Source organism: Rhipicephalus sanguineus, chromosome 7 (genome assembly GCF_013339695.2).
Source record: "Rhipicephalus sanguineus isolate Rsan-2018 chromosome 7, BIME_Rsan_1.4, whole genome shotgun sequence".
Classification (NCBI taxonomy): domain Eukaryota; kingdom Metazoa; phylum Arthropoda; class Arachnida; order Ixodida; family Ixodidae; genus Rhipicephalus; species Rhipicephalus sanguineus.
Window position 1 is genome coordinate 27,026,811 of NC_051182.1, and position 27,514 is coordinate 27,054,324.

A 27,514-nucleotide genomic window follows, 5' to 3' on the forward strand; every position below is an offset into this window, starting at 1 on the left:
AAAAGCGAGCTTGTAAGGAACGAACTGCGAGGTAAACTCCCTGCATGAATCCCACAAACCACGGGCGTTCGGAGAAGTTTGATGAAACAACTAAGTCTGGCAAGCAATAAACAAGTGTACCCTGCAAGAATGAACGGATTACGGGTGGAAATTGCCTCGAAAAAAGAACCGTGAAACTGTTGCCATAGATAAGATGTACTAATGTCAACCCACCTCACATCTCACTGGCCTGAAAATGTTGTCACGACGCATGGGCTCAAAAGTCGAAGACCAAATGAAAGCAGCAAAAATTCGATGAAAGCGTTGTATATAAAATCTTGCGCAATGGATAAGTTGCAATACGTAGTAAAGCTTTGTTGCTAGGAATGTATTGCAAGCTTCAGCTCTCCCGAAGTCGATGGGGAAAAAATATCTGGGCCTGTCGTTCAAGCTTAGGAACGCGCTCCTTCCAGTAATGCGCACTGAATCTACACGCGCCTAGTGGTACACCGAGGCACTTTGGCGGGAATCGTGTCCAATTAATCCTTGCGAACTGATTCGGCGTGGTACCCCACGAGCCAAACCATAGTCCGAAACTCTTAGAGGCATTTAAACGAGCTCCTGATACAACGCCAACTTTTCAATTGCAGCTACCACATTTTCTACACTTGGTTTATCTGTGCAAAAGCATGTATGTGCAGGCGAAATAACGGCGAGCTATTTATGTACTTACCTACGGAGCAGAAACCTGAAGACTTACAAAGAGGGTTCAACTTAAATTGAGGACGATGCAGCGAGCGATGGAAAGGAAAATGATAGGTGTAACCTTAAGAGACGGGGAGAGAGCAGAGTGGGTCAGGGAACAAACGGGGGTAGGGATATCATATTTGAAATTAAGAAGAAGAAATAGGCCGGGCACGCAGCACGTAATAACTGCAAGCACGTCTCGGATTCCAACTGAGGGTAACTGAGGGGGAGACAGAAATTAGGTGGGTAGATGAGATTAAGAAGTTTGTAGGTATAACGTGGCAGCAGTGAGGGGGAGACAGAAATTTGGGTATGAGATTAAGAAGTTTGTAGGTATAACCATGACGCGGACCGCTGCAGTGAGCTAACAGGCTTTTGATGATCTTTCAGTTTGAAAACTGCACATGAGACGCGCGTGGCAAAGTGGTCCTTTTCTGTACCTACTCGTTACGTGGAAGAGAAAAAAAAACAAAGGACACTGGGCACACCTTGGATCAAACGCTCCCGTGTGGCATGAAACTGAGGGGGTCATTCCACGCACCGCAGTTTAAAAGAAAACGAAACATCCAAGAAACATTCTCCATTGTCGATACTTGAGCAACGCTCTAATTTTCTTTCAATTTGAAAACTGCCCTTGAGACCCGCCCGACAAAGTGGCCCTTTTCTGTACCCACTCGGGATGTGGAAGAAGAAAAAACAAAGAACACCGGGCACTCCTTACATCAGACGCCCCAGTGTGGCAAGAAACGCAGGGGGTCAATCCACGCGTCGCAGTTTAAAAGAAAAGGAAATATTTAAGAGCATCTGGTTCTCCATTGTCGACACTTGCAGCGCTTAGCTCAAGCACAAAGACCTAACAACCGTGACAGGTGCTGCAAGTATCGAGTTTCTTCTCGTTCTTCGTGTGACATTCCAATTTCTTGCTATCGCATTCATTGCTTCGCCCTTGCGGTGAAACTGCAAAACTGTTTTTTCAGATATATTTCTTTTCCTTTTTAGGTCTCCCTAAACGTTGTACTGTTACTCTTCACCAGGTAATTTCAGCTATATACGGCAATACTGTAAATAGAGGCGGCGTTCGGGGACGCTTAGGAAACTACACAATACGTCTGAGATGTTTCTGCTCTGTACACGTTCTGTTGTAGAAGAAAAAAATCCGCGCTAACCTGCAGCTCTACTGGTGTGAACCCTAAGCAAGAGCGTAACACGGGCACCCCTTCGTAGAGTTCTCGCTGCTCCATTTACCGATGTTTCAGGTAAGGATATAGGTTTTCCACGGCATGGGAAAACCTTGTTCGGGAGATTCACAAGCTTGATGTGCGAAATGCGCAATATTTCTCGTTGAGCTTTGTCGAATTGCAGGTTGTTACGGCAGTTGAGTTAGGTGTTGTCTGCCGCGAATTCCGTCAGGTTGTTTCCACGTACAGATGTAGCGCCTGGGATGGGCCGGTTGGAAGAACAGTCATGTGCCAGGCTAGGAGGGCTCCCTCTTTGTGCTTCGTCAGTTCCGCGTTTTTGAAGCGTTTTAGGTATTTATGTAATTATTGTCATTACCTCAGGGATATTTGCGATAACTACGTGATTTAGACCTCGTTTGTTTATTTTAACCCGTGTTGACATATGATAGCTTCTTTTAAACCTGTATTGACCACTTGATTTGGAGCTTGTGATCACGCAACATGCGATCTATGGATGGTTCCTTTGTCAACGCCCCTCAAGCGCCACATATTTGAGTCAGCGAGACCTAAAGAACCAATAGGGTGCTTCTAACGCCGTACTGGACTAGACACTCAGACGTCAAGACTACACTGCATTGCCTGGTAATTGTACATACGCATAACCTCTTCCTGTCGATAAACCATCATCATCATGCTCTTTTTGTCATTTTCCCTGCGCCGAATAGAAGGCCAGAGCACACAATCTCAGGCGGACGTCTCTGCCTTCTTCTAATACATTCGCTCTCTCTCCCACGCACACAATGCGTTCGGAGACGGGACCTAATGAATACAGCTGGATGGGAGGGCATAGCTCCGGCGTAAACATTGTGACGATGATGGGTCGGAACCTTAGGTGGGAAAAATAATATTCGGACAAACGTGGTTCATTCGTCGTGACGGATCGGCTTGAAAAAACAACCGCGGCCCCCTACCGGACGACAAAGATGGATGTGACTACTGTAATAATGGACCTCCACTTGTTGCCAGAGTATACTGGCTGTACAACCTATGTAGGGGGCGAAACGCTCATGCTCTTTTCTTAGTAACTGTTGTGTTCAGTCGCAGTAAACCCTTTATATTCACAACTTGCGGTTACGTCGAATCTTTCAATGCACACTTTCATACGAAAACGTAACCAGTCGCATAACCCTGCATTTTAAATGCTAGCTGCTGTTTTTTTGTCTTTGCTATGCGACGACTTCCCTATGCTTCGTGTGCTGTTCTGGCAGCAAGGAGCCCTAACAATGCCGAGAAGAGCTAACACTGATCTTAATCGAATTTAACCTTATATAAACGAAGAAATCGAAAGTTCAGAAGCGACCTTGTTTTCGTCAACAAGATCGCCATTGTGATTTGGTTAGGAAATGACCTGTGCGCGCAAAAGCGCTCTTCAACCTTAGTTATCATTTTTCCATCCACGTACTCTGATCGCCTGCAACATATTCTAGAGTTACGGAACAATGTTACAATGTATGCATGTTAACACAGATGGCCGACGTCGCACACGCGCGAAAGAGCATGATTCCTCAACATTAGATTGTCAGCGTTGCAGATCAACGAAAGCAATGATATACATATATAAACGCGTTTATGCAGTGCCACAGACGCTGCTGCACACGCCAGCGGAAAATCAGTGCCGCCAAACGAGACTCGATTGGCGCAATGATCCCAACAAGCAGCTCTTTGCAAGCTTCCCAAGGTAGTGTGCGCCGAAGTAAATGTTCAGCATGCCGCTCTGCCCTTCGCTTTACACCCCCTTATCCCAACCCTTTTATTTAATTTTTTTTTGGACAGCGTGCGCTGCGAGCGTGGAGCTAAGAGTTACGAAGCTGTACAGTAGACATAGCTGTTTGCACGGCAGATCATCGCACTCCTCTTTGCGCCGATCGCGGGCCCTCGTATGCTGTAGCAATAGCGCAGGGTTATATAACGCTGCCATGGGATGCGAAATGAAAGAGAGCAATAATTTAATAAAGATATGTCACTGAAAGCACACGTAGCGAGTTCGAGAAAACCACAACGACAGTACTAAATCCGCAAGATAGATTACCTTCACAAGGCGTTATAAATACACAGTTTGCAGTAAAAGAGCGTTAGTCAGGCCGCTCTCTCTGGATACATTTGAAACGCACGATCAGCTTTTTTTTGTTGACTTTGCGGAACACCACTCCTGCACATGACCATGCCTTGTTTATTTGGAAAAGCTAGACATACGCTAATGTGAAGGGTGCAGACACACGCGTGGGAAAAGAACTCAGCCGAAGAAAACAGTGGAGCGTTTCTCAAGTCGTAGAGAAACACCGTAATGTCGATATCTGACGCCTGTGTATGACGTGTATATAACCTGAGTGGAAAATCCATGTGAAATGAACTGCAGTGAACGGTTGTCGTAGAGGTTTCACTGTCACAGCTACACTGCAACGAACACTTTCCTTGAACGCCTCAATGAGATACGAAGCACACGCCCTTAGATAACTTTAGTTGTGTTTTGCGAAGCTGTGCGCCTCTTGCAAATGCCGTCCGGTTGAGTTCTTCATCGCGCCGAAATCTGATACAGTATTCTCGTCGATGTCTGGCAGCACATTAGGTCCGCTGACCGTTCAGCGCTGGACGACGAGAGAAACGGTCGCATTTTCTTGGTCCGACAGTTCCACCAACGACTGCGGCTCTGCCTGTGTGTGGCCTCTCGTATGGAGACGATAACAGATGATTCCGCCACTGCCCCCAAGAAAAATTGGCGGCTGCGTCCATTGTTGCCAGAGCACCAAGCATTATGGATATCACGTATTCGGAAAGTTTTCCAAATGATCTTGGCATACCGTCCGCCTATGATGTCATGGTTAATCGTACAAGTTCCGCCACAGCGAATAATTGTTAGCGCTCGTATTAAGAAATCCTGTCATACCCGCCAAATTTATTTATATGAAGCATGCAAGATTAGTGTGTAGCAGCGAAGTTTCATGGCACCGTTTCCAATTAAAAATCCCCGAGTAGAATGGCCCAATGAAAGCGTGGTCCTTCAGGAGACAAAACGGCCGTTACGTCGCTCCGCGCTCACAAAAATGTCAAGAACCAAGTCACAAGGAACAATAACAACTGCGCAATTAGGCGGTAACTGCAGGAGCACATAATTCACAGCCGCGGTATTTCGGTAACATTAAGAGGCCGTATGCTCTATCAAAAGCACTTGCGGTGTTGAAAATACACGTCTTGCGGTAGCCTATATGAATGTGTATGTTAGTTTAGTGACAGCGGCAACCACCGTTGGCATCACCTTCGCCTTCTCTCAAATAACCAGTATGAACTGTTTCCCGCAGTTCAGTAGCTTTCTAAACTAAAAACGCGGCTGTTTTAATGAACGAGACTGCGTGCAACTTATCACAGTTACATACATTAAGAACCACACCCCACGAAACCTGAAACCATGGCGACAACGCGTTTGCCGAAAGATAGAAAATTTGTGCAAGAACTGCCGGAGGGAATATTCCAAGTTGTTGACTAATCATGTAAAAATGCACTTATGACTTCTGGGAAATATATTTTGCGGCCACGTGGCTTTCTACTACCCTGTCTTTGACTAGAGCGTGTATTGTAAATGCACGGATTTGTGGTATATGGGAACTCATCTCTCCCACGTTATTTGGAAGTAAGGGTCGCGAATGGAACATGAACGTAAATACGTCCTCAGTAATTACTGCTGCAGTAAACCGGTACGTTTATGGCAGCACATCATGAGCGGGCAAAAGAGAATGTAGGCCTGGTACGAGCAACAGTTGTTATCTTGCAGATATATCGTATTGTGTGAAGCACTTCGTTCCATTATAGATATATTCACTATTCATAATTACTGTATACGCTCCGACAAGATTAACAATGCATGTTATGCCTGCAAGACACTTACCTCTGTGAGGTCCTGTATTTTGTCCGTGTCTTGGGCTTCAAGTTCCTGCAAAGATAGAATCTACAGCATTCGAGCTTCGAATGCTTGCATACACACCTGTTTATTTATTTTTATGTCATCGAGTTTGACCCAACATAACTGTTGGTAGCGCTCAGCACAGGCCGCGCAGGAATTTGTATTGAACTTCACAATAATTTCTGATTGTTCCGCTAAAATTACGCGCCGGACGTGAACTAGCCATGTTTACTCTAGAGCTTACTCGAGCACCAGCGGTAACACTGGAAGGTTCGATGGCACTTCTGTACGAAATACGACGAGTAATTCCTGCGATGATCAGATTACCGATGGCCGCCAACCGTGATCTCTTCTATCAGAGTACAGCGTACAATGCTTGTACATCGAAAGGGCTAAACATTATTTATAAAACAGCCCCTCCACTTACCAGTCCGCCTGCCGCCTTTTTCACCACCATGACACGTGACGTGTGACGGAGGGGCTTGGTTCTATCACGTTTCCAGGACCCCTTCAAAGCCGTGTGATTTCGATGCCCAAGACAGAGAGGCAGGAGTGTCAGCAGCTGTTAATATCGCAGCTTTTTAAATGCGAACCATTTCTTCGTGAACCTTTGGCACTTTGAGCGTGTATCATCTATCTATCTATCTATCTATCTATCTATCTATCTATCTATCTATCTATCTATATCATCTATCTATCTACTATCTATCTACTATCTATCTACTATCTATCTATCTTGATCGCCTCCTTAATTTGGTGTGGACCAAAATTGGCTAGGAAGGTTAGAATTTGACGAATATGACTGTCATGTGAACACATGAACAATGCGAAAATCCTGCCACGTACGTCGTCCAACCCTTTCATCCAGACACGTGTCGCAGATACCCGTATACCACGGGCCATACGGTTATGCGCCACAGCTGATTCATAGTTTATATATGCCCAGGAACGGCGAGAACACACATTGGTAATATTAAAGCGAGAGCGTTAAGAAAAATCGATATCGACAGTAACACCGATACCGACGCGACGATTGGAAATAATAAAAGTTAGGATCCCAACAGCAATTAAACCCAAGCATTCTGCGTCGCAATCGGGTATTCCACCGCGGATCCAGGCCAGGTCAACAAACTGGTTTGGAAAAACAGCCTATGCAGGCGTAATGTGGGTGCAACGTCAGCTGTGGCTCTAGGGCTACCTATCTAATTTTACAAGAAAGCACTAAACACTGCATATGTACTCCTTTGTTACAGGCGTTATATATGTTTAACGTCTGTGGTTCCGCTGTTGCCTCCGCTTTTATAGCAGTCTAAATAACTTTACATTTGTATTCTGATTCAGCAAGCTATATTGACGCATTACAGTAACGAAAGGTACGTATGATATGCACACGATTACAACATAAAGTGCACTTCGTTTTGATAATACTGACGTATGTAGTCTAACGTGAGGGCTGACGTTACGTCGCACCATGAGTTACCCTTTAAATGCGAGTGTTGTCGACGTGCCTGGTAAGTCGACGATGCGCACACAGCTACTGCACTTTAAAAAAAAAACGCGTCGATTCACATAGTAACGCTTGGCTAAAAGCCATAAAATACAGCATAGAAGTACTCGCTGGCTGCGTCGCATAGCAACAATTTCCACAACGCGTGGGATCTGGCGAATCTTTTTCCTCAGATCGCATTTTTCCCCCTATTTTCTGCAAGGCAAATGCTGAATAAAAAAACGCGACTTTGAAATTAGTTTTTCTGTACAAGGTGAAACAACTGGTCGTACAAGCAACGGACACGACTCTGTCGACGTAATTTTTTAGCGCCGAGAAAGATATCTTATGTAACTGCTTGGCCAGTTTAGAGAACATTTCGCCTCAACGAGGCGAATGAATGAATCGCTGCTGAATAACACCTCTCCTTTTGCATCTGTTACCTTAAGCTAAGCGATGTACGAAGAAATATAGGTGTCCGTGTCGATGAACGAGTGGACAGGCTGCGGCATGTGTGATCCGTCCCGTATATGAGCCAGAATACTGAATACGGGCACATGGGCGCAGATTAGCGTGATCGAGAGTACACTGCTTACGCAGTGCCTTTTGGTATTAGGAATTGGGGCCCTCCTTTCAATACTCCTCTTTATTGCTCTTTCTTATGGAAAGTGGAAAACAAGTTTGTTGTACCTTGGTGGTAGTTACCTTTTTCTGCCACGTTCCAAGCGCACCTGAAAAAGCTGTTGTCAGTTCTAACATTATGTGCTTCCCGGATAATGTATGCGAGCCAGGGAAAGGGCCGCTTTGGCTCTGAGGCGCTGTTGTAGGGACGTGTTGTCAACCTGTAAAGGGTTAGGCCTTACCGAGACAGAACTGAGGCCGTCACTAAGTGTGCCAGACCTACGGATAAGAAGGTAGTAAGGCGCTTCCTTCGGGACGCCACCGATTGCTGGAAGTTTACAACGAGAATTGCGCACATCGCCTGTCCGCTCACCCGCTCCACAAGGGAGATGTTGCGTTTGCATGGGGAGAGTAGCAAGAATCCTCATTCAAAGAGTTACGTTAGCGTCTACAGCTCTGCTGGTGCTGCCTAACAATGATGATGATGCGCGAACAGAAATTCACAAAAACGCTCGCAATGTGTGCTTACGCGCTGTTCCCCTTCTGTACATACACGGTGCCAAGAGAGTAGTTGCCTTCATTAGCAGATAACGATCAACCGATCATTATCAAGTTCATTTACTCTGCCACTTAAAAATGAATATTTGGCTTCAGCAGCAGCAACCTTCCCGCAGTATTTATGCTGTCACGCTTTCCGAGCAGTAATTTACCGCCACTTTCTTTGTTGCTTAAGCAACACGAGACACCTATGTGGGAGTCTGGCACGATGGAACTAATGACCAGTTGCACGACACGACGTAGTCTACAATTTGAAAAGATACTATTTAGATTGTGACAGCACGCAATGACACTTATTGCATCACTGTGCATGGAAAATGATGAATGCGTCATCTCAACGCAACAATAACCCCCGTGTTCAGAAATGCTCCTTGACTTGAACTTGACATGCCACCGCCTTCAACGCGTTTCGAACGCGCTGCCTTTAGGCTGTGCCAAGGCAGCACAAACGCGTTTCGAACGCGCTGCCCAAGGCGGTGGCAAGTCAAGTTCAAGTCAAGGAACGTTTCTGAATATGGGGGTTAGACGACGAGAAGCTCAATTTGCTTATCGAGTACTTGAAAGGACGGGGCAGAAATGCGGCGAGAATATTTTCGTCGGGTTTATATTTACTCTGTTTGTCTGGTGGAACTCAACGTGAGAGCAATTCCAAGGCACGCGCAACAAGTGAAGCATCGCGTTATGAGTTGCCTCGACTTTCGGTGGCTCAAGATGCTACAGGTCATATCCGTTAGGCTAAAACATCTCGCTGCAGAACTATAAACTCGGAGCTAACCTTTTGTTCGAATTTTCAATATAGAAAAGCGGCAACAAGGAGACTATAGTTGTGTCATTGTGCCTTATCCGATACGCGGAAGCCAAGGCGACTCCAAGAGGCACTGAAATTGATGCTGAACGATTCTTTCTTGACAGAACTCTCCTGAGCCACGTGAATGCCTTAGCATACAAAGGAACCACGTTCACAGCTGAGCTTCTAAGCACGGTATTTACGCTCCCTGGTACGGCGCATAGGAGAAGGACGGATTATCACCCGCAAGCGAATGCGCTAGCAGAACGCCTCAACAATATTATCGCTAGTATTACTACCATATAGGTACGTTGACGTGCTTCACATATTGTGCAGCTGAATTTTGCTGCTCGTCACATTTGCGTATTATAGGCCACTTGAGGAAACAAAGTGAATGACTTCGTTTGGTGTGATCCATGAAGTATACGTATTGCTTAGACAAATGATCCGTGTCTATTGGAATACGCAACACACGTAATCTTCGTAGAATGAAGACTTCTCTCCTTTTTTCATCGTCTCCCGTCTGTGAAGGTCACGCGCCTTGCTTAACCCATTATTCTAATTTTTGTGCATTCTACAGTGTAGTGGGAGTGTTAGTGTCAAAGAAACATCCCTCTATCTTTTTATCTATCTCGCTCTATTTCATTCGCTCTTTCATTCTTTCGTACTCTTTCTACGTTTGCTTCTCTCCATTTCTCTCTCGCTTCTTCTGTATATGCTACGCTTTACCATTTCCTCTCCTCATTTTCCTCCTCCTCAACCTAACTTCTCTTTCTCGGTTTATTCTTTGTTTTTCATCGTCACACGCTCTCTCTGTTTTTTGTCTTTTCTGTGTTTGTTTCTATTTCTTCCTTTCCCTTCTCTCTCTTTTGCTTGCTTCCTAGCTTCCTCTTTATTTCTATCTTGATCTCTGTCTCTCTGTTTCTCTTTTATTTTATTTCCTACTTTCTTTCTCTCTGTTTCTCCTTCTCATTCTTCTACGCTATGCTTTACTCCCTTGCTTCCTCCTTCCCTTCCTCTTCGCCCTCACATATATCCTCCTCACTCTCACTATCTTTGCCAATCTCTTTGCTAAGTATACTATACAAGGCTATGCTATCCTCTCCTAGTGTGCATGGATAGGCGAGTGGATGAGATAGTCGCTTTCTGATCGTGGGAACACGGGGTATAATCCCGCCTCGTCCAGAAATTGTTTCGCAGAAGTCTGTTTCAGTTTTCTTTCTATTTTTCGTTCTCTCTCTCTTGCTCTCTTTGTTTTTCTCTCTGTATTCGTTCACTCACCCACCAGGTTATTGTATCCCGCGCCGGAGGAATCGCCGCACGTGTTGAAGATGAAGATGAAGAAGATGAAGACCACGATAAAGAAAAGGACGAAGAGAGCACGTGTCGTTTGAGGATGATGATAATTTCTGTTTCCTGCATCAACAGCTCCGCTGGTAGATGTATCGCTACCATGTGTAAAACGAAACACGGAAGCGGAAACAAAAAATTATCCATACATTAGGATAGAGCAATAAGCAAAGAAAGAAAGGAAGAAAGTAATTTTGGCAGGGGCCAAGCATGCAGGGAGACAATAAAACGGAAAGGCGGGGCCAGTTTGTTTGCGTTTGGTTGCATGATGATAATATTGCGCACGCAACACGAAGACACAGACGAAAAGTTCACAAGGACCAGCGCAGACTATCAACTGACCTTTATTCAAAACGAAACAACAATATATACTCGCTTACACGCACCTAATGATCACTGCGCAGGGCGCAGAACAGGCATAGCGATTCCTTTACATAAAGAACATTAAAGCATCTAACATACACGTTGCACTATCACATTTTGTTAGCAAATCAATTTCGCTATCATTCAAACGCTACGGATGGTGACTGACTCACCATGTCTTGAAGTCTAGAGATGTGCCAAGCTCTACAATCCCTCTTGTTGTCTGATTAGGATGAGTATACAGAACATCAGTGTGGTTAAACAAAGGACTACACGAACCCGCAGAACAACTTGCACAATGCATTGCTAAATGTGTTTCCGGCCTTCCTTTCAAATTGGCCAAGTGCTCCTTTAACCTAACATTCAAGCATCGGCCTGTCTGACCGACATAACACCGTCCGCATTTGAAAGGAATCTTATAAACTACATTTCGTTTGCACTCAACCACCCGGTGATCAGCACGATTGGAACATTTAGTATTGATATCTCTAGGTCTGTCATCGTACAGATTATTTACAGCAGGACACACGCCCCCTACTTTGTTCTTTGCCGAGAAAACTACCTTGACACCATACTTAGCTGCCACCTTCTTAATTTTATGGAAAAACCATGCATGTAGGGAATCACCGAAATTTTCTTAGCATCCTGGCTTCTTTGCACCTCTCTTCCCATGGATTTCATTTTCTTCAATAGCCTTACCACTTGCAGTTAGCAAAATCTGGGTAGGGTATCCAGCCTTTTCCAGCCGTAACTTCTGCTCTAGGAAAGATTCATTTAACTTGTGCTTACACGTTTTTTGTTAGAGCTGATGAAAAACATGCCCATCGCGATCCCGTTTTTTTATTATTCTTGAATGGCAGGAAGCACCTGTAATAAAGGCTTCTCCGTTCTCGGGGAAATACTTCCAGCGCGAATGGTCTTTTTCAAAAATGAGCTTAAACGTCCAGGAACTGTAGCAGTTATCAGTGGGCTCTTCATATTGAATTTAGGCCTTTGCCTCTTTTTCGGAACGTTTCCATCACAGATGAGGTGAACACATCCCATTCCGTGTTAACGCCCAAAATGATGATGAAGTGATGAAGAAAACGATTCTTGCGTTAGACAATGTGTAGAAGTTGCCGCGAGTGCAAGGCGCAACTGTAGACAACGTCCTATTGTGGGGCAGCTTGCTCGCTATCTTGTACTCAAAGGAATTGAGGGTAGTAAAATCAGGCAAAGAAGGCTTATTTTGTCGTATTGCCAGATCACATGTATTCTAGTAAAGCTTGGGATGTTGTGCACAAATGCTTCGAAGAAGTAAAAGTAAAGCCGCAGGAACTCAAGAAACGCGCACTGGTTTTGTTGAAAAAATATGAGTTAAATAAGTTGGCTTCACTCGTGAAAAAAGAAAAGGGTCACACGCTGGAAGTGTTCTTTCGGCAAAGACGCATAATCTAGAAGTTCCGTTCAGAGCAATAGTGTCGGAACACAATTCGTGGCAGTTAATTGTGTCTGGGTTTCTCCAAAAAATACTTGCGTCCTTGTCACCTAACGACCCATTTTTCATCAAGAATTCTGAGGAGGTGGTATGTTATGTATCTGGTCTTAAAGAAGGCAGCTACAAAGGTTTCAGTGTTGACATCCAAGACTTATACTATTCTTTGCCGCAGGCATGCTCTACTACAGTCTGTAAAAGAGTGCATTGAACGAGATAACGATGAAGTTTCGTTCCGTAATAGCAGCGGAATGTCGCTGGAAACGTTTCTGGAAATACTTTGCATGCACCTCCAAAGCACGGTTGTACAGTTTAAAGATAGAATGTTCCGTCAAAAAAATGCGTTGTGCATAGGATCAAAAGTAGCCCCTGTACTAAGCACAATTTTTTTTGAGCTACATTGACAGACTTGTGCATACTGATTTGGACAACAGAGTTTTAAAAATATGCAGGTATGTTGATGATTATCTGATTTCGGGCGTTAACACGGAATGGGATGTGTTCACCTCATCTGTGATGGAAACGTTCAGAAAAAGAGGCAAAGGCCTAAATTTCACATATGAAGAGCCCACTGATAACTGCTTACAGATCCTGGACGTTAAGCTCATTTTTGAAAAAGACCATTTGTGCTGGAAATATTCCCCGAGAACGGAGAAGCCTTTATTACAGTATGCTTCCTGCCATTCAAGAATAATAAAAAACGGGATTGCGATGGGATGTTTTCATTCAGTTCTAACAAAAACGTGTAAGCACAAGTTAAATGAATCTTTCCTAGAGCAGAAGTTACGGCTGGAAAAGGCTGGATACCCTACCCAGATTTTGCTAACTGCAAGTGAAAGGCTATTGAAGAAAATGAAATCCATGGGAAGAGAGGTGCAAAGAAGCCAGGATGCTAAGAAAATTTCGGTGATTCCCTACATGCATGGTTTTTCCCATAAAATTAAGAAGGTGGCAGCTAAGTATGGTGTCAAGGTAGTTTTCTCGGCAAAGAACAAAGTAGGGGGCGTGTGTCCTGCTGTAAATAATCTGTACGATGACAGACCTAGAGATATCAATAATAAATGTTGCAATCGTGTTGATCATCGGGTGGTTGAGTGCAAACGAAATGTAGTTTATAAGATTCCTTTCAAATGTGGACGGTGTTATGTCGGTCAGACAGGCCGATGCTTGAATGTTAGGTTAAAGGAGCACTTGGCCAATTTGAAAGGAAGGCCGGAAACACATTTAGCAATTCATTGTGCAAGTTGTTCTGCGGGTTCATGTAGTCCTTTGTTTAACCAAACTGATGTTCTGTATACTCATCCTAATCAGACAACAAGAGAGATTGTAGAAGCTTGGCACATCTCTAGACTTCAAGACATGTGTGTCAGTCATCCATCCGTAGCGTTGAATGATAGCGAAATTGACTTGCTAAACAAGATGTGATAGTGCAACCTGTATGTTAGATGCTTTAATGTTCTCTATGTAAAGGAATACGCTATGCCGTTCTGCGCATGCGCAGTGATCATTAGGTGCGTGTAGCGAGTATATATTGTTGTTTCGTTTTGAATAAAGGTCAGTTGATAGTCTGCGCTGGTCCTTGTGAACTTTTCGTCTGTGTCTTTGTGTTACGTGCGCAATTTTTATCATTATGCAACCAAACCAACTAGCCCGCCTTTCCGTTTTATTTAAGAATCTATCATGCTGTCTTTCAATCGCACATTAATTATTGTCATTTGCTTTGGGGCACCACATCACAAGCTAACCTAAACAGACTATTGGTATTACAAAAGAAAGCCGAGAGGCATATTGCTGGTGTTAGTTATAGAGCACACACGAGGGAGTTCTTTGTTAAATATAATATTATTAGCCTTACCACACCTTTTGAACATCGGCTACTGTATCACTTTAGTTTTTCGCCGCCTGCCTCAAACGAGTTTTTCATATCTTTAGCTAACTTAACCTTAAAAGACAAAGCTGGTTGCACTAGAAGTACTGATAAGTGGACCGTTCCTCGTGTGAGAACTAACTACGGAAACCAAACTCTGCCATTTCTCTTGCCAACGATCTTAAACACATATGAAACAGCTCATAGTCAAGTACTCACCCTGACACCTAAAGAACATAAAAAATATTTTGTAAGCAGCAGTGTATAGGTTTCTTGTTTTTGTTTGCGTATGTCTGCTATACCAGTGGCGTACTTCATTTCATTTTTGTTGAAACTTGCGTAGCTCTAGCTTGTAGTTCTAGCTTGTATGTAACCATACAAAATTATGTACAGTGTGATTATTTTGCTTCTTGACTGCGGTTGTGTATCTCTGCCATGTATGTCGTATGAATGTGGGCCTCAGGCGCACTCAAGCTACAGTTTTGTAGCTTTTGGTCTGTGGTCCTTTCCCCCCTTTTTTTGCATGAAAAAGATAGACTTTATTTATTTATTTATACAACATTACTACGTTTACAATTTGCATTTTACTTGGAAACACGGAAGTATTCATACAAAGGTTGTATATGTGAACAAGAATAGGCGCTAAGACATCAGCAGCAGATTTCACTGGTCATGTTTGGATTCCGTCTATATTGTTAGTGCTGCTTTTGAAGCTTTTCATTACAGTTTGGACCTCACTTGATGTCACAGGACGGAAGAACAAGGATTTCTCGGTTTCTTGTTATAAGTAAACACGTACATCAGATGACATTGTGTCAATAGCTACATTCGTTAAAGCAATATTGAATGCGTCGGCCAATTTGGCACCGGAAAGCTCCTTACCACTAATTGTCAGACTTAATGTGCCACCCTATGCTCGGTCTGGATTTAGTAAGGTATTCAATCTATCTCAAAACACCTCGCGTTTTCCCGTTTTACAGCGAAAGCTGTTATGAGATCGTTTCACCGGCCGTTTTTGGCGCCGTAGTTGTCCGCCGCCGCCGCCGCCGCCGGTGTCCGTAACCAGTATCGCTCGAAATAAGAAAAAAAAGCGAAATAAGAAAAAATTCTAGGATGGAACGAGGTTCGAACCTGGGTCCTCTGCATGGGAGCCCAGTATTCAACCTCTGAGCCATGCCGGTGCTTGAAACCGCTTTGCAAAAAGGTCCTATACAGGCTTCACGTTGGGAAGGAACCACATTAGCATATGCAATATAGCGTGGTAGAAGAGTAAAATAATCACCAAGCGTCGCGCAACGCGAATTCTGTAACCAGGCGTCACACAATGCGAATTGCGCAACGAGTAGGTTGTTGAATGCTTCCAACCCATTACAAAGGACTCTGCCATAATTCTTCATCGTCATCAGGCACAGCATCAACAAAGTGCGCATAATGCCTTACATGGGTTTAGCAGGTACCGACGCTCTCCGTAGAATGACAAAAAATGGCACAGTGCCTGCTGCCCTGCTTCTCGAAAATTACAATGATTTATAGCGTAGTGGGTTCCTCGCAAGTGCATTTGTATTGGTTGCCAAGGAAGCCCATAAGCGCATGATCCACTTCCTAGGGGTCTCAGTAAAATTACAATGATTTATAGCGTAGTGGGTTCCGCGCAAGTGCACTTGTATTGGTTGCCAAGGAAGGCCATAAGCGCATGATCCATTTCCTCGGGGTCTCAGTAAAGTTCTTCGACCCCCCCCCGTCTCTCTCCCACGTCAACGTATGTTATACAGCATGACGGGAGCATACAAACGCATGCACGAACATATATAATATATGGTTGTCCCCCCGCACCCACCTCCCTGAAAACGATTTCTGGCTACGCTACTGCAGTGAACACCTTAAAAGAATAAATTGCATACAAAACAAAAGCTGCGTGCACATCACATTTTTCTTTCTTTTTTTGCTCTTCACTCTCCTTTCAGCTGACGGCTCTCCGCGGTTTCGCATTCGCCAACCGCTCGGGCCATGTCTGCGCGGCGGCGAATGTTCGCCGGCGTGTCCCGCGTCACTGCTGCCAGCGGTTGTTGCTTGCTTGAACTAGAGGACTAGAATTGGTTGAACTAGAGGACTCGGTTGAGCCCTATGGTTCCCAACAGTCAATCTTACGCGGTAACATGAATAACGGTCTCAAAGGGCACCCGGGAGCGAAACTTGAGGCTAAATAGCGTTCATTTAGGCGCCAATTGTGAAAATAGGCAGTTATGGGCATTTGTAAGCATTTAGGCAGGAACGCCGAAAATAGGCATTTATAGGCACTATAAAAACACTATTGGTACATTCTACTGGTCGTTTGAGAGCGCTCTGACTGTGTTTGAAACTGTTCAATTAAACAGCTTTAAACCTTTTCAACTAGAACAAGCAGGTATGCAAGTCATGTTTCTCCTTCCTGATCATGTTTTGACCCGATAATGTTAGTAGCAATGGTTAGTTGCTATTTTACACATTTTTTCTGCGCCTGCGGAGCACTCGAAAACGACCAGTCGACTGTACCATATAAAAGCCCTTCTTAACCTCTAATTCATGCTCATATATCAAAATGGCGCGATAGGAGCGCAAGGAACAAAATAGGCATTTGCCTAAAATCCGGTCTCTATTGATAACTAGAGACTGGATTTTAGGCAAATGCCTATTTTGTTCCTTGCGCTTCTATCACGCGACTTTGATATATGAGCACGAATTAGAGGCTAAGCGCTTTCATAGTGTTTTTATAGGGCCTATCAATGCCTATTTTTGGCGTTTGTGCCTAAATGCTTACAGATGCCTATAAATGTCTATTTTCGAAATTGGCGCTTATATCAACACTATTTAGCCTCAAGTTTCGCTCCCGGGTGCAGTTTGAGACCGTTATTCACGTTACCGCGCCACATCGACTGTTCGGAACTATGGGGTTAAGCCTAGTCCTCTAGTTCAACCAACTCCCAGCAAGAATCTTTAGCAGCAGTGAAGTGGGACACGCCGGCGAGCAATAGCCGCCGCACAGACATGGCGCGAGCGGTTGACGAATGCGAGATCATGGAGAGCAGTCAGTGGAAAGGAGAGTGAAGAGCAAAAAAGGACCAAAAAATTGGATGTGCACACGGCTTTTTCTTTGTTTGTAATTTACTTTGTGAGGTGTTCACTGCAGTAGCGCAGGAAGAAATGTTTTTTTTTTTATGGGGGGGGGGTTAAACCATACATTATGTATGTTCGTGCGTTCTTTTTGTGTGTGCGTATAATATACGCATGCAAAACTGAAAAGTTTCGGGGCGGGAGGGTTGAAACCATGATGACCCCCCCCCCCCAACCCTTGGCTACGCCAGTGATTCACTGGCAGGGGCTATATGCGATTCGACTCGACCAATAGGAGAAATCCCTCCCTTCTGGACTTTTAGCGATCTGGCTATCTGCTACTGCTCTGCCCTTCTCAGTCACGCCGAAAGACACCCATGAGTGTGTTGATTCGACAGTGGACACATGACACACCGTGCAGAACACGGGAGAGACCATGTTCTGGGAACCGTGCGAGACAAAGCAAAATTCCACGGCTATGTTCAACTGTTGGCACCTCTGTGTCCTCTTAAGCAATAACATTTTTGTTTTCTTGTTGTATATAGAGGTCGCTCACGTCTTCGTTTGAAATTATTTGCATTTACGTGAAAATTTATTGTGCCTATATTTACGATGTTGGATGCCTAAAACGTTGTTTTGGCTGCCTGTTTCTGGCGCCTAAAACGACATTTTTTAATGCCTAAAAATCCGGCCTGTATTGATAACCAACCATTTTAAAGATATCATGCTTGCAAGTATTCCACGTTTCTGTGAGCATGATGCAAGAGATCTCAAGGGAAAATTCACCAACGAATTCTTCGCGACAGATCATTTTGTTTTTTACCGATCTCGTGTTTAAATAAATGCATGTTAGCACTGGAGCCTAGATTAGACACCACCCTGCCCAGATCAGCTGGCATGTGATACTCGTTCAAACCCATCGCCTATTGCATTCTTGATGGAACATAACATGACATGCAATTTAGGTTAGTTGCAAACGGATCACGTCATCTGAAGATTTCACATGCAGTGCGCATGCGCCTTCGCATTTTCGAAGGAGCACTTTCCCTTGCGCATACCATGCCAACTTATGTCTCTTTTCTCGTTCCCTAATTCTTCGCTGCTTTCAAAAGTTGCCTGCTGTGCCGGGTTAGATTATCCTGAATGAATGTGCGTGGCTCGGTGTCCATCACCTCACAGTTATTGCTCATCCAGAGATCCTTGATTGACTCCCTGGTAAAGCGAACAATTATGCCTGGAGAGAGAGACAGGGACAAAACTTTTATTTGTGCAGGCCTCAAGGATCATCCTCGTTCGGTGGAGCCCTTAGTTCAGGCCCCATTGGCTCGCGCCACACCACGTGCCCGCTGGATCAGCCGACGCTGCTCCCGCGGCTCTGAGCTGGTCAGAGCAGTCTCCCAGGAGGATTGTGAGGGTGAAGGAATAGGGCGGCAGCCCAGTGGTTGTGGACATTCCCAGGTGCAGTGATACACCGTGGACTTCGCTCCACAATAGGGGCAGTATGAGGGATATTGTGTGGGGTGGAAGAGATGAAGGATGTAAAGGCAGGGGAATGAATTAGTTTGAAGCTGCCGCCAGGCAACAGCTTCCTCTCGGTTGAGTGATTTGTGTGGTGGTGGGAAGTACATACGGCTTTGTCGGTACTGTTTTAGCGTTTCAGTGTAGTTTAGTGGTTCTGTTGGTGCATCGTCTGTGTTGGACAGCTCTTTCGATGGCGCCCGGTTTCTGAGCTCTCTAGCTACCGCATTAGCGCGTTCATTGCCATGGAGAGAATTTTATCCTGTCGTGCAGGCAGCCTGTGGACACTCACTATGTCTTGTTGGGAAAGGTGCGGAACATCAAGCTTTTCTGCGACCTGGTTCAGGACCGCCACAACGTTTTCACCCTGCATAGCAAGCACTCTCTGAACTTCCAGGTTTAGTTGGCGACTTTTGTGCTCGAAGTCACATACTTCCTTCTGAAGCTGAGCTTGACCATTATAATTAATCTGACAGAAAATCAACGATGTAATGATGATGACGGAACCTCACGAGGACGGCGAAATGACGACTATAAAACAACGACAGGAGGAGGACAGTGAAAGTATGACGACTATGGCATAATGACAACAAGGTGGCGACGCTGGAATGAACTTGACATTTTCATGATTACGGCACGCCAGCACTGCGGAGATGTGACGATTATGATGACCACGGCGGCGTCAAAATATTGCTGTGATAACGATCGTAAAATGATGGCAATGATTCGACGACTACAGAATGACAATGGCAAGCGACGCTGCAATGACGACGACACCACAAGGTCATTACGATGGCTTTACGAAAAAATTAAGGAAGCTTCGCAATAGGGGTGGCAAGCCTGAAGGGCGGAGCTGGGCAGCCTTCCCTGTTCCTCTTCGGTTTTCTCCTTCTTGCCTCCTCTCTTTCATTGTTTTTCTCTTTTTCCGTTTCTTTTTTCGTCTTTCTTTCTCTCTTTATTTCTATTTTATTTCTTCCTCTCTCTTTACCTATAAGTTTCTCTTTCTTGCCCTTTTTAGTTTTCGTCCTATCTTTTCCCTTTCATTTTCTGTCTTTCTATTCTGTGCTCGCTTCCTCTTTTTTCTATTTTTACACGTGGTTTTGCCGGACCCCTAAAGCGCTCCGCACTTATCATCATCAAGGCGCTCGAAGAACAAGTGGAAGTTGACTTGTCCTTGGCGCGAGCGCGCGCTGAATATTCTACAGATGGCTATGCTATTCGTAGTTTTGCCGGCGTTACGCCAAGCTACGACAGCGTAGGATGACATCATAGTACAGCATAAAACAGCCCGGCCCCTACAAGTGCTTCGTACTTAAAAGGCTTCACGGTAATTGGAAGGGGACAGTGGAATCATTGTGGCATAAGGACTATGATGGAAGAACAACAAAGTTTATAAAACGACTCTATGACAACGACACGTGGACGGTGGTAGCGTTGTGGCAATATGACGACAGAGGGACAACTGGAAAGATGACGACGACACACTCACGAAGAAAACGAACGCTAGGGTTGACGAAACCGTTGAAGAAACGACAAGGAATTGGCGAGGAAGGCAACAAAACAACAGCATGTCTTGCAGCTCACGCCTGCCACATTTGTTTGCACAATATCAGGTGCCTGTTTGCACTACACCTTTTACCAGCCAATCGTGCAGGACAGCAGCGAGCATTAAAATAACAGCTAGGCAAAAACGTATCGCCGATTCGACTTTAAGTAATACATCTAAACATGACAAACGCAAGCTTCATGCTCGTTTAATCAACGTGGCAAGAAAACTGCTTTATTATTTGCCGCCAAAATTATGTATACCACGCACATTAGTAAAGTGTTTCAAAACGTTTAGAAAAGTTTTTAAATGGTTTACACCAAACACCATGTGAACATCTTCCGACACAGACAAAAATAATGTTTGCACCAAGTCGTGCAAAACTTGGTACAGCAAAGCGTGAGCCCGTCGCTGCTCGTACTCCCCGTCGACCGAAACGTCTAGCTTCGAGATGCGCAGTTTCCTCCTCGGGAGTATGCACTTTCTTAGGACGCCCCATGACTCTCTGGACAACACAGCGACGCTATGCGCTATAGAGCGGAGGTTGCGCGCGATGTCTGCATCGGTGGGCGTGAATTGCTTGCCTCACCCTCCTGACCATCACAACTCTCCTCCTCGCGCTCACTTCCCTTTCCCACTTTCCTTGCTACAATATACTATACAAGGCTATGCTATGCTCTGATAGCGTGCCTGGATATCCAGAGTGGTTAGGACGCTCACCTTCGAATCAAGCGTACGCGTGTTCGAATCCCACCTCCTGAAGAATTTTTTTTCGCAGCAATTTTTCTATTTTTCTTTCTGTCTTCCTTTCCGTCTCTCTGTTTGTTTCGCTCTTTCTTTCTTCCTTTCTTTCTTTCTTTCTTTCTTTCTTTCTTTCTTTCTTTCCTTCTTTCTCTGTACTCGTTCTCTCACCCATCACGGTTATTACAGGCCACTCCATAGCGGTGAGTAGTGGGATTCGCCCAAATTCTGCGGCACATACCCGTTTATGATAATAGTTTTGCGATAATAGTTTGGGTCGGCATGTTACGGCCGGCTTAAACAGCTTCGCGGTTAAAATATTTTAGCCGGCAAAAGAGGCAGCGCGGAGTAGTTTACGAAGAGCTTGTCGAGCCTCAGTCTAAATTCTATTGTGTTGTACAGGTAGCTAGAGAAAAAAGTCCATGAGGAATTGGTATCTTGCTGAATGTTGACGCTGCACAGGTCGGCCATGAAGCAATGTAGCTGCGTACCATATAACAACTGTCCTACTTCTCCACAGTGACAATTATGATGCATGAAAGGAACATATTATTAGAGTCCCTCGATGAACAATAACGTATCATACTGCGTGACCGGTTGAACATGCTCGTAGACGCCCTCTCGCTCTGAGCAAACTGCTTGGACCATGGCCATGCTGAGAAATACAGAGGCGCACAGTGAAAATGCTCTTCACGATTTTAAGCGTACACAAAGCTGATGCCTAATTTATAGGTGACATTAGTTTCTTTCATCATATGGTGTTTCCTTGTTAACTAAGCTATATCACTGTCATCATGTCTTCAAGTGCATAAAAAATGCTAGGGAGTCTACTCGCTGTTAATATTGACCACCCTATATTTACAGGCTCTGCCTACTGGCGCATTCTTTGTACACTTACAATCTTATTTGCGCGTGATTGTTTTTATTACCTCTTCCTCGGTTTTCTTAGTTATTTGTGGGTTGCGTATTGATTCCATGATATTGGGATGGCCCGTTATAACGAATCCCAACCTACCGTGCCTTCACGTGTCCATCCAAAAGTACATGCAACAATATTAAAGAGCTAGTCACATAGAGAATCATTTGACGAAACTGGCATTTATGTGAAACATTCATCTTATAATCCTTATAAATGTTCTCGAGAGGTGGACTAACATTCCTATAGACTAGATATAGATTACGCAAGAGACAAAAGAGCTAAGCAGTAAAATTCAGGGCTGCTTTAGCAGAGGCCCACTGCTGAGTGTTAATGCGTAAATGGAGTAAGAAAAATGTTGCACGGGTAGACGGCAATTGCTGAAGGAAAAAGCAATAGCATTATTGTTTTTCGACAGAATATTGCTCGATGAACCTGCAAATATTTACTGCCGAAATTTCCTGGAGAAACAACCTAAGGCCTATTGCATATGTTTCGCAAGCTATCGCTCCGCTCATTCGTGTTAACGGCGCAAAAAAAATTCACAGCAAGAGGACCACGTACAAATGAGCTCAAAAATAAGGCGCACATCAATGAATACACATCTTCTGTTTTCTTCTTTTGTCCATATTGCAAGTCTTTCTGCTGAAGTACGGCTTGTTGAAAAATACGTTTCGTTTTTCTTTCACTGGGACACTTTCTTTTTTTCAGTTGCAGTCCTCCAACTGAATATCCAGGAATGAGCTGCCAAGTGACGTTTCCGTCGCTTGCGTATGGACGAAAGGCAACGAAAATTTATCAGTGTTGCCCCCAGTACACTTGCAAATTTTCATCCTAGCAGGTGTTCGAATATATCTTCTTTCGTGGCTTAATTCCAGGTCCCTAACCGGTATGGCAAAGTAATGGTTCCAAATAAACGTTTTATCGGTTTACATCTCGATATGTTCATTTTACCTAGCAAAGCGACTTTCTGAATTTCTTTTCAGAGACTAAGAATAATCGTGGTAGGAATACAAAAGTACACACCATGCTATAATGGTGACTGCCATTGTAACTTAAAAAAAATCGAACTCTGGGCAGTCCAGCAGGCCCGTGAAGCGGCGGTGAGGCAAGGCCTTCACGTCCCGACATGGGAGACCTGAGCCCGGGCCGTTATCTGCCGGACAAACAATAAAGTTCTTTCATCCATTCGGCTTTGCCAACCTGAGGTAAAAGAGAAGGAGGCACAGCAAGAGAAGGCATATTCATAAAAGGACTTCAGGAACACACTGTTGCCGATACCACAAACATTGTTCTAAAAATAGGTGAATTAATTAGGTGGACAGCGAAAACTAAAAGAACACATTAGGAATGCTTTCAAACTTTACGGCTTGCGTCAATATCCACGTTTGGTGATGACGACGCAAGTCATGTTCGGCATACTGTGGTAGTATGTTTGAGAGAGCATCAAGAGGTCGCACGGCACCTTATTTATTTGCCTAAGACGACTGGAAGGCGCTAGCCATCGTCTTCTCTGTCTTCTCAGCCGACCGTACCAATACCCTCCCCCCCCCCCCCTCCCAAACGCTTTCAGCACCCAACGTTGTGGTTTCGCACTGCCTCCGGAATCGGCCCACCTTTGACTAAGCGACGATTCCATGTCTTCGCTTCATCATGTCCTCATCATCATCATCATCACCATCATCCTGACTACGCCCACTCCAGGGCAAAGGAATCTCCCATGCTCATCAGCCGAAGACCTCATCAGCCTCGGGAGCTGTAGCGGAGGCAGAATGTCTCCGGCTAGATGTCATCTCTACCCAAGAAACCATGCGTACTCACCTTCGATATCTCACGCAAGGGAAGAAGAATTTTCTGTACTGCTTGCATCTAACCAACAGCAATTCTGCATTCGGCCAAGCTGCGCAAAGCCTGCGACTTTCTCCTATTATTGAGTAACATAAATTAATGCCTCCGACATTTTCTCCTTGGACACTTTCGCTTCTAAATATAAAACAATTTGTACCTGGCATCAATATGGGCAAAGAGATGCATGTCACACACCGCGCTGCTGCAGACTACTCTCATCTACTTAGCCTAGCACTATACTCAGCACTCTCATATCTGCACAGACACCTCAACAAGACACCTCATATCTACACAGACACCTCAACTCAACAGGAGACTTCCTCCTGTGGCCTTCATTCCGCCTCTACAAGAAAATGCTCTTCTATTGACTACAGCGGAGGACATCCTCAACCACAGCAGAGCTTCATGGCATCAAAGAAGCTGTCAGTTAGGTTCTTCTCTCGTTTGTTCCACTCGCCTCGCTGGTTGCGCGACATTTGCTGCTGCCGCCAAGGAAGCCGAGACGAGAACTTTTCATCTGCTGGCACCTTGAGGAAGCGACCGCTCCGACATCATCTGGATAGAGACGTTTATGCATTTCTCTTCTTCCCCCTTCCTGTCACTGCACCCCTGTTTTTATTCCCTGTCTCCCCATTCAAACACTCTTACAGTCCAATCGGAAAGCAGGAGCAACTCTCTCCTTGTCTCCCGGTCGGCTGCCGCTGAAAACACCAGGCCCGGATTCCTCCTCGCCACCTCCTCGCAGGAATACCGCCTCTCGCCCGCCGCTCAGCTCCATTTCACCCCGGTTTCCAGAATGTTCGGCCTCAGGCGTTGACGGGTCGTCAATACAATAGGCCTGTGCATCAGTGCCGCTGCCTTTGGCTGTCACAGCGAAGGCGCAAGTGTACCTTCCGTCCCTGTAGCCCGGCTCGGCCACGGTCTCCTGTAAGGCACCATAATTGAACCCCTCGGGAGACGTGAGTCCTTGCATCCTTTGTGACCAGCAGACAGTATTCGTTCCACCATCCGGTACCACCGCCTCCGTGTTGGCGCAGGCACGCCGGCCGCGGGGCGGGTAACAATATGGAGGTATTCGGCAAACGTACGAAGTTCGACCCCAACACCTCCCCTCCAACTGTGTTGCACTGTATCTATGACATGCGACACACACACAACCGCATATTCGCACATGTTCACTGACTCGACACGTGAGGCACCACTGTCACTCGTACCCCATTGACTCTGCCGCGCGCACGCGCTGACAAAGCATGTACCCCCCCTTAACTCGCTGTCCCTTTTATGCATCATCGTTAGGAGTCACCAACCGCGACATTGCGTCGGCATTAGCGTTTAGACACCCAGGCCATACGATTGACGCACACACAGTGAGTCTACTTAACTGCCAAACAAGAATATAACGCTCCAGCCGAACAAGGAAAACAAGAATCGGTTTGAGGCTTTCGTCACAAAAGGGCCACGACTCAGTCGTCGATAGTTAAGCTTCCGCTTGACGCCATCTCGCTGCCCACAATATTGCGCCGCTAAAGCTAGACGTGTTCCCGTGAGCAATCTGTCACGTTGCACGAACATCAGGAACCGAATTCTTAAACATCCGTAATTGCACGTGCTAGTGCCACTGCGAGCTTCCACTCCGCGGATGTACGACTAACTTAGCTCTACTCTTACGGTTGCAATCCTTACAAACAACCGAGCTGATTCTCGCGATAACCTTTCCTCATTCGCTCACACACAGAACACACGCGAAAAGAACAAACAAACAAAACCAACTTTCGCGTGGCTCAGCCGAATCTCGCACAAAGCCTATCTTTCGACTTGCCTATCTTTCCCGCAAGCTACCAGCTTAACTCCTATGTTTCCGCTATCCGACACGTGGGACACCATGACTTAACGTTCCCCTGCGTCTACGCATGACACGCACCGGAAACGCCACAAACTCTTTTCACAGTCAGCTGCCGTAGCCCTATTCAAGGCGCTCATCTCTTAAGCCCTCGACTCGCTCTAATGCGTGTCACTAACCTTCCGATAGTTAAGTGCACAACACATTTCGGTTAACAAAAACAAAAACATACGGCACTGACGAAAATAAAGTTTGATACTAGTTACCTTAAACTATCAACAGTCGCGGAAATAACAAGGAAAACTAATTCTTAACTAAAATCAACAACCAAAAAAAATTCCTTTTCCACAAATCCTGAGTCGACCTTCCATGAAAAGCCAAGAGTTGTCCTCAACAACTTTTCAGACGCACTCGCGGTGGCCGCGCCCAGAACGCTTTTCTAGTCAAGCGGGGTGTAAGACACACATGAAAGTTAACCATTCCTTCGTCGAACCCCACTACGTTCCTCGAAGCGGACCCGCCTTTGTCGCCTCCTCCTTCCTCGCGAAGGTCACCGACCTTGAGAACTCGCACCTGAGCCAACGCTCCGCGAAACAAACAACGGGAAGGTCTTTTGCCCTCCGACCCCTTCCGCGCACAATACGCTGCTCTTTTCTTTTTCTTTCGGCGGCTCGGACGCATGCGGTAGATACCTGTCAACGATGAGAATCGCACCCTTCTTGCAATTTCGCGCCGACGTCTGCAGCACTTTTTCAAACGCGTCGCGATCTTGGCCGCATTTCTGTTTTTCGGACGCTTTCTCCTTTTTGCCCGCTTCTTGGTGCAAAATTTGGAGCCTTCCATCCACCTCCGATGCTCATCAGCATCGACATGCTCGTCAGCTGTCACGCGCGTACTGTCTCGATGATTGCCTATCAATTCAACATTCGGCCGCTTCCGCGTAGAATGCGCTGCGCTTTTCTTATCTTTCCGGCTGCTCGGACGCATGCGATAGATACCCGTCAGAGATGACAACGGCACTTTTCTCGCGATTTCGCTCCGACGTTTGAAGCCTTTTCTCAAACGCGTCGCGACCTTTGCCGCTTTGTGCTTCGGACGCTTTCTCCCTTTTGCACGCTTCTTGGTGCCGACTTGGGAGCCTTTAGTCCGCCTCTGGCACACATCGACATCGTCACAAGCTTCGCCTGTCTCGCGCGCACAATGTTGATGACTACCTTGCAATTCATCCTCTACCTCAGTCGCTAGACTGGCGGACAGCTCAACGCTCTCTAGGACAATGCCGCTACTTACTCGTATACAAGGCAGCTCGCATACCAGTGAGCTGTTCGTAACTGCATTGTCCTCTCCACTCAGATTCTCCGTTAGCCCTTGTGGCTTTTGGATTCTCAGAGTGGAATCTCTGTCACTTTCGGCATTCAGAACGGCAGGACTTACATCTATGAGCTCTCCTGTGCACTCCTCTTCGCGAGATACCTGAAAAGCCTCTAAACTCCCGACTCCCTCCTTAGCTGGCGCGCCTTCCCTGACATCGTCTACAGGGCTGTGAGGTTCCTTTCTGGTGGAAACCATCACCACGGTATCCTCACACCCTGACCTGGCCGCGAGCTCTCGTTCCTCGGAATGGGTTAGGGCCTCAGCTATGCTTTCACC

General features: G+C 45.5%; 1 long non-coding RNA gene across 1 annotated transcript in view; it reads left to right on the top strand.

The window, feature by feature from the left end:
- LOC119399342 (uncharacterized) overlaps positions 1–23,108 on the top strand; it is a 74,857-nt gene extending 51,749 nt beyond the window's left edge. Inside the window, exon 3 of the long non-coding RNA XR_005184803.2 lies at positions 22,888–23,108. This is a non-coding gene — a long non-coding RNA (uncharacterized LOC119399342). The remainder of the gene's footprint in view (positions 1–22,887) is intronic.
- Positions 23,109–27,514: the final 4,406 nt, after the last annotated feature.